Source organism: Cupressus sempervirens, chromosome 1, assembly GCF_028749045.1.
Source record: "Cupressus sempervirens isolate cs-2001-9-10 chromosome 1, ASM2874904v1, whole genome shotgun sequence".
NCBI lineage: Eukaryota > Viridiplantae > Streptophyta > Pinopsida > Cupressales > Cupressaceae > Cupressus > Cupressus sempervirens.
The window spans coordinates 605,058,183-605,070,199 of record NC_143118.1 but is presented as its reverse complement, the minus strand read 5'-3'; the positions used below and the strand labels follow the sequence as shown (position 1 = coordinate 605,070,199).

General features: G+C 33.5%; 1 non-coding gene across 1 annotated transcript; it reads left to right on the top strand.

Annotated features, from left to right (window-relative positions):
• Nucleotides 1-11,682: 11,682 nt before the first annotated feature.
• Nucleotides 11,683-11,808, top strand: LOC149578890 (small Cajal body-specific RNA 14). Its single transcript, XR_016358076.1, has one exon.
• The last annotated feature ends 209 nt before the right edge of the window (nt 11,809-12,017 follow it).

Sequence of the window (12,017 nt, the reverse complement as noted above, 5' to 3'; positions counted from 1 at the left end):
ATATATGTATGTATGGATGCATACATGCATGCATCCATCCATGCATAAATATATCTATGCATACATTGCATATGCATAGATATGCATGCATGCATACATACATATATATATCTATGTATACATGCATGCATGCATAGATATATCTATGTATGTATGCAATATATACATAGATATATGTATGTATGGATGCATGACTGCATATATGTATGGATGCAATGATGGATGCATTCATACATACATGTATCTATGTCTACATACATGTATCTATGTATGTATACATGTATGCATGCATCCATCCATACATACATGTATCTATCCATGCATGCATGTATCTATCCATGCATGCATCCATACATACATGTATCTATCCATACATGTATATATCTTGTATGTATGCATATGGATGTACATGCATGTATGCATGCATCTATCCATGCATGCATAGATGCATGCATGGATGCATGCATCTATGCACACATGCATGCATACATAGATGCATGCATGTATGTATGCATCCATGCATATGCATGCATCCATGCATAACATACATGTATCTATGTATGACATAGATACATGCATGGATGGATGCATCCATGCATGCATAAATAATTGCATGCATCTATGTATATATGCATGTATGCATGGATGCATGCATGGATGTAGATGCATACATGCGTGCATCTGTGTATGTATGGATAGATGCATGGATGTATGTATGGTGTATGTATCCATGCATACATGCATATACATACATACAAGATATATACACGTATACATGTATGTATGTATGCATGCATGGATGTATGCACATACATGCATCCATGCATCCATGCATGCATTGATAGATGCATGCATACATACATGATATATACATGTATACATGTATATATGTATGTATGGATCCATGTATGTGCATGCATGCAGCAATGTATACATGAATGCATATGCATGAGTGCATCTATGTATGCATGCATCTATCCTTGCATGCATGCATCCATGGATGCATGGAAAAATGCATTCATACATAAATACATGCATGCATGGATGCATCCATGCATATGCATGCATGTATGCATGGATGCATGCATGCACATACATGGATGCATACATTCATATATCCATCCATGCATGGATGGATGGATGCAAATGCATGCATACATGCATATGCATCCATACAAGTTATATACATGTATGTATGTATGTATGCATCCATGCATCCATACATGCATGCATGTATACATGCATGGATAGTTACATCTATGTATGCATGGATGCATCCACGCATGGATGCATGTATGCATGTATACAAGATATATACATGTATGTATGTATGTATGTATGCATCCATGCTTACAGACATTAATGTATGGATGAATGCATGCATACATGTATATATGCATAGATACATGTATGTATGTATACATAGATACATAGATATATACATGCATAGATACATGCATACATGTATACATAGATATATGCATGCATGCATGCATACATATATGTATGTATACATTGCATACATATATAGATATATCTATGCATGCATGCATGTATACATAGATATATAAATATATATCTATGTATGCATGCATGCATATCTATGCATATGCAATGTATACATAGATATATGTATGTATGGATGCATGCATGCATGCATGCATATATCTATGTATACATTGCATCCATACATAGATATATCTATGCATGCATAGATATATCTATGTATGTATGCAATGTATACATAGATATATGTATGTATGGATGCATGCATGCATACATACATATATATGTATGCATCTATATACATACATACATGTATGGATGTATGCATCCATACATATATATGTATGCATGCATATATATACATATATACATACATGTATACATGTATGTATGCATGTATATATAGATGCATGCATGGATGCATGCATACATGCATATGCAATCATACAAGATATATACATGTATACATATATTTATGTATGTATGCATCCATACATACATATATCTATGTATATATTGCATACATACATAGATATGCATGCATCCATGTATACATACATATATATATCTATGTATACATGCATGCATGCATAGATATATCTATGTATGTATGCAATGTATACATAGATATATTTATATATCTATGTATGCAATATGTATGTATACATGTATGAATGCATCCATACATACATACATGTATCTATGTGTACATACATATTGCATATGCATGCATCTATGTATACATACATATATAAATGTATGTATACATGTATGCATGCATGCTTGCATACATCCATAGATGCATGCATGTATGCATCCATGCATGCATGTATGGATGAATGCATCCATTTATACATGTATGTATATATGCATGAATACATAGATATATGTATATGTATGCATGCATATGCATATAGTTATGTATGTATACATGCATATATATATATATATATATATATATATATATATATATATATATATATATATATATATATATATATATATATGCATGCATATGCATACATATATGTATGTATAAAGGCATCATATATACGTATATATATGTATGGATGCATGCATCCATACATGTGTGTATGTATATTGCATACATATATGTATGTATCCATGCATCATACATACGTATATGTATGTATGCAAGCATGCATATATACATGCAATCATCCATACATACATGCATATATGTATATATATGTAAGCATACATACATACATCTATATATGTATGTATTGATACACATGCATGCATGCATGCATCATACATACATTTATGTATGTATGAATACATGTATGTATGGACGTGTATGTATGCATAGATACATACATCTATGTATGCATGTATGTATGTATTGACACACACACGTGCATGTATACATACATATTGTATACATAGATATATACATATATCTATGTATACATTGCATACATACATAGATATATCTATGCATGCATGCATGTATACATAGATATATTTATTTATTTATGCATGCATGCATGCATATCTATGTATGAATGCAATATATACATAGATATATGTACGTATGGATGCATACATACATACATACAGACATGTATACATGTATATATCTTGTATGTATGCATATGCAGGTATGCATGCATCTATGCATATACAGGTATGCATGCATGGATGCATACATCCATCCATGCATCTATATATACATGCATACATACCTGTATACATGAATGTATGTATGTATATATATGCATGCATACATATATATGTATGGATGCATGCATACATGCATGCATCTATGCATGCATGGATGCATATATCCATACATGTATATATCTATATAGATGCATACATAGATATGTATGTATGCATGCCTACATCCATACACACATATATCTATGTTTACATTGTATACATAAATAGATATATCTATGGATACATTGTATACATACATAGATATGCATGCATACATACATATATATATCTATGTATACATTGCATATGCATAGATATGCATGCATACATACATACATACATATATTTTCATGCCCAAAACTTTGAAGGCAAAAAACACACAATTTTTTTTTTTTTTTTTGAATTAATAATTAAACATGCCCTAAGTTTGAAATGATTGATAATAGAAGCTTTAGTACAGGTTCTTTACATTAAAATCCCGAGGTTTTAAACATGAGGATGATAACATTATTAAAAATTTTGAAGCTTGCGTTATTAGATTAATATCGATAAAATTATGATATTTCATAACTTATAAAGATATGCAATAAAACTTACTTAAGTAACAATGTACATGAATTCGGATCTAAAATTTCTTGCAATAAAAAATCAATCAAAATTACATTAAATTTTATTTAAATAGCCAATTAATCGATAATTTTAATCTACTTAATGGTTAAAACAATTAGAGTACATTTAAATTAAAACTAGCTAAATTAGTATTTAAACATAACTAAGTAACAAAAAAAATATTAACAATTACAACAAAAGTCCTTAATCAAACATAAGATAACCTTAAACTTTATTAATTCAACTAATTATTCTTTAACAATTTAAAGTTTCATTTTAAACTAACTAGATATATAGATTAAAAAAAAAATATTAATAAAGAAACTAAGATCAAATAATTAAATAACTAACTAATCTAAGACTAAACATAAAGTTTAAAACTAACTAAACACTATCTCCTAATCTAACTACAACTTAACTAAACTCTTAACACTCTAACATATTTAATAACATTTTAATAAAACACAACTTAAAATAATTAATAAACTAACTAATCATACTAATTACAAACTAAAAGAAAACTTAAATGTGAAACTACCTACAACTAGCCCCCTATTCTAAGCTCCCCCCCCTACACACCTACTAACTCTACCAACCCCCCCCCCCCCCCCCCCCCCCCTATGGTCTCCCTAGCCACCACGCAAGCACTTCCCAAGCATCCCATAGGAAGGACTGAGCGCAACACGAGGGAAGGAAAAAGGTGCCATCCCATCCCAATCTACCATGAAAGGTGGCGATGGAAAAGAAGCAAGGTGTTTGCCTTAAACAAATCAAATTTAGTGCAAATGCTTTTAAGAACAAATCGCATCCCAAGGGAGGTAAAGAATTATGCACAAGGTTAGCGAGAGTTAAGGGAGAGCAGAGTAATGGGATGTTGAGCAGCTGACGTCATCTGTCATGATGACTATTGACTTGCTCAAACAACAACCAAAGAAAGACATATTTAAATAAATTAAAAAGGTGATGCCCAAGGAGAAAAAGAAGAGCATTAACCATAAAAAGTTTTATAGGTGAGGAGGTGGTGAGATTTAATATATAATCTCTTTTTTTGAATTTCTTTAAACATTTTATCATGTAAATCTTGCTTTAACCTGATTTCATTTTGCCATAAAATATAAATGAAAAGAATATTGAAAAGGATATCCTCTGTTGCTCCCATGCAAAATAAAAAGATCTCTCATACAATTTCTAGAGAGATATATGTGCTGCTACAGGTCTTATTTCTCTATTTTTTTTTTTTTTTTGAAACTTGCTTGTAAGTTAAAGTCTTGATATGGAATTTATAAGGTTGGTGTTTTTTTTTTTTGATACACAATGATATTAACTTATCACTTACTATGTATCATGTTCAACAAAAACACTATTGCAAGATCATCAAAAAACTACGTAAATCTCTTATGAATTCTGGGTTGATAATTGCTATGATCCCTAAATACTATGCCTTTCAATGATACCACATTACATGAAATAATCATCTACACATTCATTTAACTATCTATTATAACTAATGGAGCAAGATTGAAATAACATAGTGACTAACTAGTCTTAAGGCAATTGAGACAATAAAGAGATCAAAAATGATAATACTCTATTCATTTTGATGGGAGTATCAAACACACCAAGTTCTTTCCTCTATCGTTTTGCAGATTTAAGTTGGATATCTTGACATAATTATTTCCTTTATGTTCTTGCAAATTCACTTTCAACACAACTTTACATAACTAATTCATACCAAACTCAAAGGAAATACCATACATTTACAATTTGAATCTTGCATAATTGGATATCATTGTTTCATCTTATCTTTGATACACATTCATATGACAACATAGAATATGAAAATTTTAAGAGAAGCAAAATTTACTCAATCACTTATTTTATTATCAACCAAATTCAAGGGCTCAGCCAGGAAAGAACTAGGAAGAAAACTCGGCTTCGTTGCCATTTACAATAAGGTTTAAAATAAATTTACAATAGGATCTCAATCCCAAATTTCAACAATTAAATCAAATTTTTCCTCATGATCAAAATCAAGGAATATGTAATATTTTCTGAATCTCTTTTCAAGAACCATGGAGGAAACCAATAACTGATCGGGTGACAACCAAGCAGAACCAAAAGAAAATCAAACATGCATAATCATACATGGTTTACACAATAGGATTCACAATGAATCAAGACTAGGGAGAGGTGGATTCTTCCAACTAGAGAAGTCAAGCACAACACCAATTCAGATGCCCAATCGGGGCCAATAACCAAGAACTTATGTTCTTCCATTTAAACTTGCCATACTCATACCAAGTTTGTGCTGACGGGTAGGGGCCCATAACACCCTACCCTTTATCCCTCTTCTCATCCTGAGAAGAGACTCTACACAGGTTGGAGTCCAACTAAACAGACCTCTCCCAAAATTGGTCACTTCTGCCCTCTCCTAGGGTGAGTAATACCAAAACACCCATGCAAGGAAAACTCAAAATTTCAAACATAAACAAGAAAGGAAAACAACCAAAAAGACATGGTTTACAAATCTTCCCAACATACCCACAACCATACAACAGTAAAACAACAACAAGGTAACAAGAACATGAAACAAAACATAAAAACTGAATAAGGGAGATGGGAGTTTCCTACCTTCACAAAGAGGTAATGGCAATGAACCAGTTTGAGTAGAGTATCCCCTTCCTTCCTTTAAGCTTCAAGAAAACTTCTCTAAATGTAGAGATTGGGTAACCAAACCACTAGACGAAGGAAGGCCTCTAAATAAGCCTCCAACTCAACCACCCAAAAAGGAGCAATAACTATTTCCACCCACTAGCCACACTAGAAACTCCTAACTCAACCTACATCATGGTTAAATCCTAAGAGGAGGTGGGGTAAGACAACTCAAGACAACCACTTGCAATTTTCGCACAAAGGCAAAAAGGGGACTTTTGAGTGACCTCAAAAGTCAAAAAAAGGGGCTTAGGGGTTGGAAAAGACCCCTAACCCATACCCATTACCTTTAGTTAGAAAAAAAAACATGTTTTAAAGCCTTAGGGAAGAGGTTAGAGTCAAATAAAAATATAGAGATAAAATAGGTCTATCTAACAACTCTAACTTGCAAATTAAGCACAAAATCGAATTAGGGATGACTAACCCTAATTAAGAACCTAATAGAAAATGACACTAACTTGAACCAATTTGAATCCAAAGGTTAAACAATTAACCCTAACTAGCATACTAAAGCACATAAACATTTTACGAGTGTCAAGCGACACTGAAAGAACATAATTACGAACAATAACATTTACTAAACAAGGAAGATACATGCATATATCTCACAATACAAAACATGAATTACGAACAATAAGGTTTCCAAAATTAGCACATAGAGATTAGTTCTGTTCCTTCGTCGGTTTCCTTGACTAAAATATCTACACACTCATTGCACACATTAGTAGTCCCGCAAATCACATGTACATATATACGTATCAGAAATTTACATAAATTGAAACATACATAAATCAGGGTTTCTTGCATCCTACTTATATGCTTAATCATAAAGATTCCAACTCAATGTTTTAATCCTACATTTTACTGATTTCATCAACATACATATACATGAACATTAAATAAAAATCATCAAATATATCTGAAAATAACATCACACAACATGAAATAATAAAATATGTTCTAAGCATCAAATAATGTCTCGACATCTCAAGTCGCGAATAACAAAATAAGAATAATGTATCACTATGCTACGATGGGTCGGGGGCGAGGCCTCACATATATCTATGGATACATGCATGCATGTATATATGCATGGATGCATACATACATACATACATGCATACATGTATATATCTTGTATGTATGCATATGCATGTATGCATGCATGTATCCATGCATGCATGGATGCATACATGCATACATACATAGATGCATGCATGTATGGATGCATCCATGCATATGGAGGCATCCATACATACATGTATCTATTTATGACATAGATACATGCATGGATGGATTCATCCAAGCATGCATAGATGCATGCATATGCATGGATGTATAAATACATTCATGCATCTATGTATAACATAGTTACATGCATAGATGCATACATTATGCATCCATGCATGGATGCTTAAATACCTACATGCATCTATGTATATATGCATCTATGCATGGATGTAGATGCATGCATGCAATGCATACATGGATGTAGATGCATGCATACATACAAGATCTATACATGTATACATGTATGTATGTATGCATGCATGGATGTATGCAAATACATGCATGCATATGCATGGATGCATACATACATGCATGCATCTATGTATGTATGCATGCATCCATGGATGCATGCATGGATAGATGCATGCATACATGAATATACATACATACATGCATGCATTTATGCATGCTTGGATAGATACATGTATGTATGGATGCATGCATATGTATGGAGTCATACATACATATGCATATATACAAGATATATACATGTATACATGTATGTATGTATGCATGCATCCATGCATACATACATGCATGCATGTATGCGTGCTTGGATAGATACATGTATGTATGGATGCATGCATATGCATGGAGTCATACATACATGCATGCACCTATGTATGTATTAACGTATGCATAGATGCATGCATACATGCATATGCATACATACAAGATATATACATGTATACATGTATGTATGTATGTATGCATCCATACATACATATATATAAATGTATATATTGCATACATACATATATCTATGTATAAATATTGCATACATCCATAGATATGCATGCATGCATGCATACATATATATATCTATGTATACATGTATTAATGCATCCATCCATACATACATGTATCTATGTATACATACATATTGCATATGCATGCATGCATGCATCCATACATATTGCATATGCATGCATGCATACATACATACACATACATACATACATACATACATGTATGCATATTGCATACATATATGTATGTATGCATGTATCATACATACATATATGTATGTATTAATGCATGCATGTATACATACATACATGTATGCATGTATGTATGTATGTATTGACACACACACATGCATGCATGCATGCATGCATCATACATACGTATATGTATGTATGCATACATGTATGTATGTACGTATCTATGCATCCATGCATACATACATACATAGCATACATGCAGAGATATATCTATGCATGCATGCACAGATGCATAGATACATGTATACATCTATGTATACATGCATACATCCATAAATACATGATGCAGGAGCATCTAGAGGTATAAGGGCAATCCTATGTCACCAAAAAAAAAAATGTACTTAGACTTAGTTTCTATTTTGATGTGTTTTCATTTTTGGATACTCATTTGGGTCAAATAAAGGTTCAAACTCTCATAGTTCCACTATCAGTATACTAGGATAGAGTATTTGGACACCTTGGGATATGTGTAAATCTATAAAAAGAAAAAAAAAGGATTATGTAATTGGGCCATCATTTTTGGTAAATTAGAAGGTGTAAATTGGTCAAATGAATGTAATTTTAATTTAGAGCATTCCAGAAAAAGAATCAGGTCAAGAGGCCCCATGGTTTGAAAGTTATTGTTGTTTTTCGAATTTTGGAGACTTCCTAAGAATGCTTCAAATTCAAGTTAGGGGCATTAAATGACCCCAAAATGGGCTTAAAAATGAGGGAAGAGCTAAGCTCATCCATAGGGCTATAGAGCACTTTGAAAAATTTTCAAAAATGTAAACGGTTCGTCAATCAGAGCTATGGTTCAAAAGTTATGCCTCCCGAAAGTTCGATTACCATTTCTGGATTCTTCTAGATTTTTTTTGACTTCTAACATAGCTTCTGGAGCCTTCTATTTGGTTATTGGATGCCTACTAGCACTTTCTAGAATGTATTCCTAGTCCTTAACCCTCTAGGGTCTATTTAAGGAGATTTCTGGCATTGTAAAAGGCAATTTGGAGTGGAGTTTGAGAGGAGGTACTGAAAGGAGAAATTATCTCCAAATTTATGTTATTGTAAGCCCTTAGGGCATGTTTTGAAGTTTATTTTCTCTATACTATATGTACTAAATTATTTTATCAATTAATACAATTTTCCCTTTTCTGTTGTGTCTATTCTGTGCTTGGGTCGTGTCCCCATCAAGTGGTATCAGAGCTAGTTTTCCTGAGTGTGTAGACAAAATGCTGACTGTGAGGTAGTTTACACCTGGACTGTGTGGTTGTGGGTTTGAGTTAGAAGATGCCTCCATGAAGAGAGTGTGGCAGAAGGTCCAGAGCTATTAATCTTGAGGAGGTTAGAGCCCTCTAGAGGAAGGTACAGGCATTGCAAGAGGAGCTCCATAGAGGAGCCAATGTTGCCGTAGGTGACGACAGTGAGGATGACAATGAAGAAGAAGAAATGGGATCAGAAGGCAAATTTGACGGGGAAGTTCTGAATTATAAAGATGAAAGGCTTTTTAGGGCCATTACTAAGTTTGGGAAAAGAGCTACAATTGAAGTGGGTATATTTTCAGAAAATTTGAAACCAGATGAGTTGATCGAGTGGATCAATGAACTGGAAGAATATTTTGAGTATGAGGATATCAGGGACCCAGATAGGGTTAAGTTTTCAAAAGCCAAACTGAAAGGCCATGCCAAAATCTAGTGGCAAGAGGTTCAATTGGAAATAAATAAAAGAGGAAAGGAGAAGATCACAAGGTGGGATTGCATGGTGGACAAATTGAAGAAGCAGTTCATTCCTGTAGACTACAAGCTTGATTTGTTCAAGAAGATGCATGGGTTAAAGCAAGTAGGAAGATCAGTCCAAGAATATATAGAGGATTTTTATCAACTTTTGATTAGAGTAGGGCATGCAGAAGCAAATAAGAAGAAGGTTTCTCGTTATATTAGTGGGTTGTGACCTAGCATCCAGGAGGAATTAAGTCTGGTAAGAATGACCATCATTGAATAGGCATACCAGTTTTCCCTATGAGTTGAAGAGAAGCTAAATAAAATTTTTGAAGGAAGGAAAAGAGGGTGTGGTCAAGGAGGAAGGGGTAGTGGTAGGTCATCTGGAGGCCGAAATGAAACTCAAAAGAAAAATGAAGATGTGGGTACTAGCAGAAACCAAAGGAACAAGGGTTTTAACCACTCCCATGATCAAGACATTGGAAATCAAAGAGGAAGAGGTAGAGGATGTGGACAAGGAAGAGGAGGCTTCCCTGGTACCTTTTTCCATTGTAATGAAGAAGGTCATCATGCCTTTGAATGCCCTCAATGACAAAGAAGGATAGATAGGAGAGCTGAGGGCCAAGCTAGGGTTGCTCATGTGGATGAGGATGCACAATCATCAAATTCAGAGGATGCAGAAAGAGGAGAGACCTTGGTGAATGAAAGGGTCCTACTAAGTGGTGAGATTGAACTAGGACAACGGAGGATTTTGTTCCATACCAGATGCAAGTGTGAGGATAAATGTTGTGACATGATCATTGATGGTGGTAGCACAGATAACTTGGTATCAAAGGAGATGGTCTCTAAGATGAAGCTAAAGAGGGAGAGACATCCCCATCCCTATCGGATTGCTTACGTGAAAGATGATCATAAGGTCCTGGTAAGTGAAAAATTTTTAGTAAAATTCAAAATTGAGAGTTACCAGGATGAAGTTCTTTGTGATGTTATTCTGATGGATGTTTGCCATCTATTGTTGGGTAGACCATGATAGTTTGATAGACATGTAGTACATGATGGACATGAAAACACATACTCTCTGACAAAGGATGGAGTTCGCCACAAATTGAAGCCCATGAAAAAAGAAGGTGAATATATGATTGTATGTATGCATACATATCATCCATCCATACATACATGTATCTATGTATACATACATATTGCATAGATAGATATATGTATGTATGTATGCATAGATACATACATACATACATATGTATGCATACATGTATACATACATAGATACATGTATGTATACATACATGCATTCATGCATCCATACATACATATATATGTATCTATGTATGCATGCATGCATGCATACATATATATGTATGCATACATGTATACATACATAGATACATGTATGTATACATACACGCATGCATGAATGCATGCATCCATACATACATATATCTATGTATGCAATATGTATGTGTACATAGATACATGTATGTATGGATGGATGCATGCA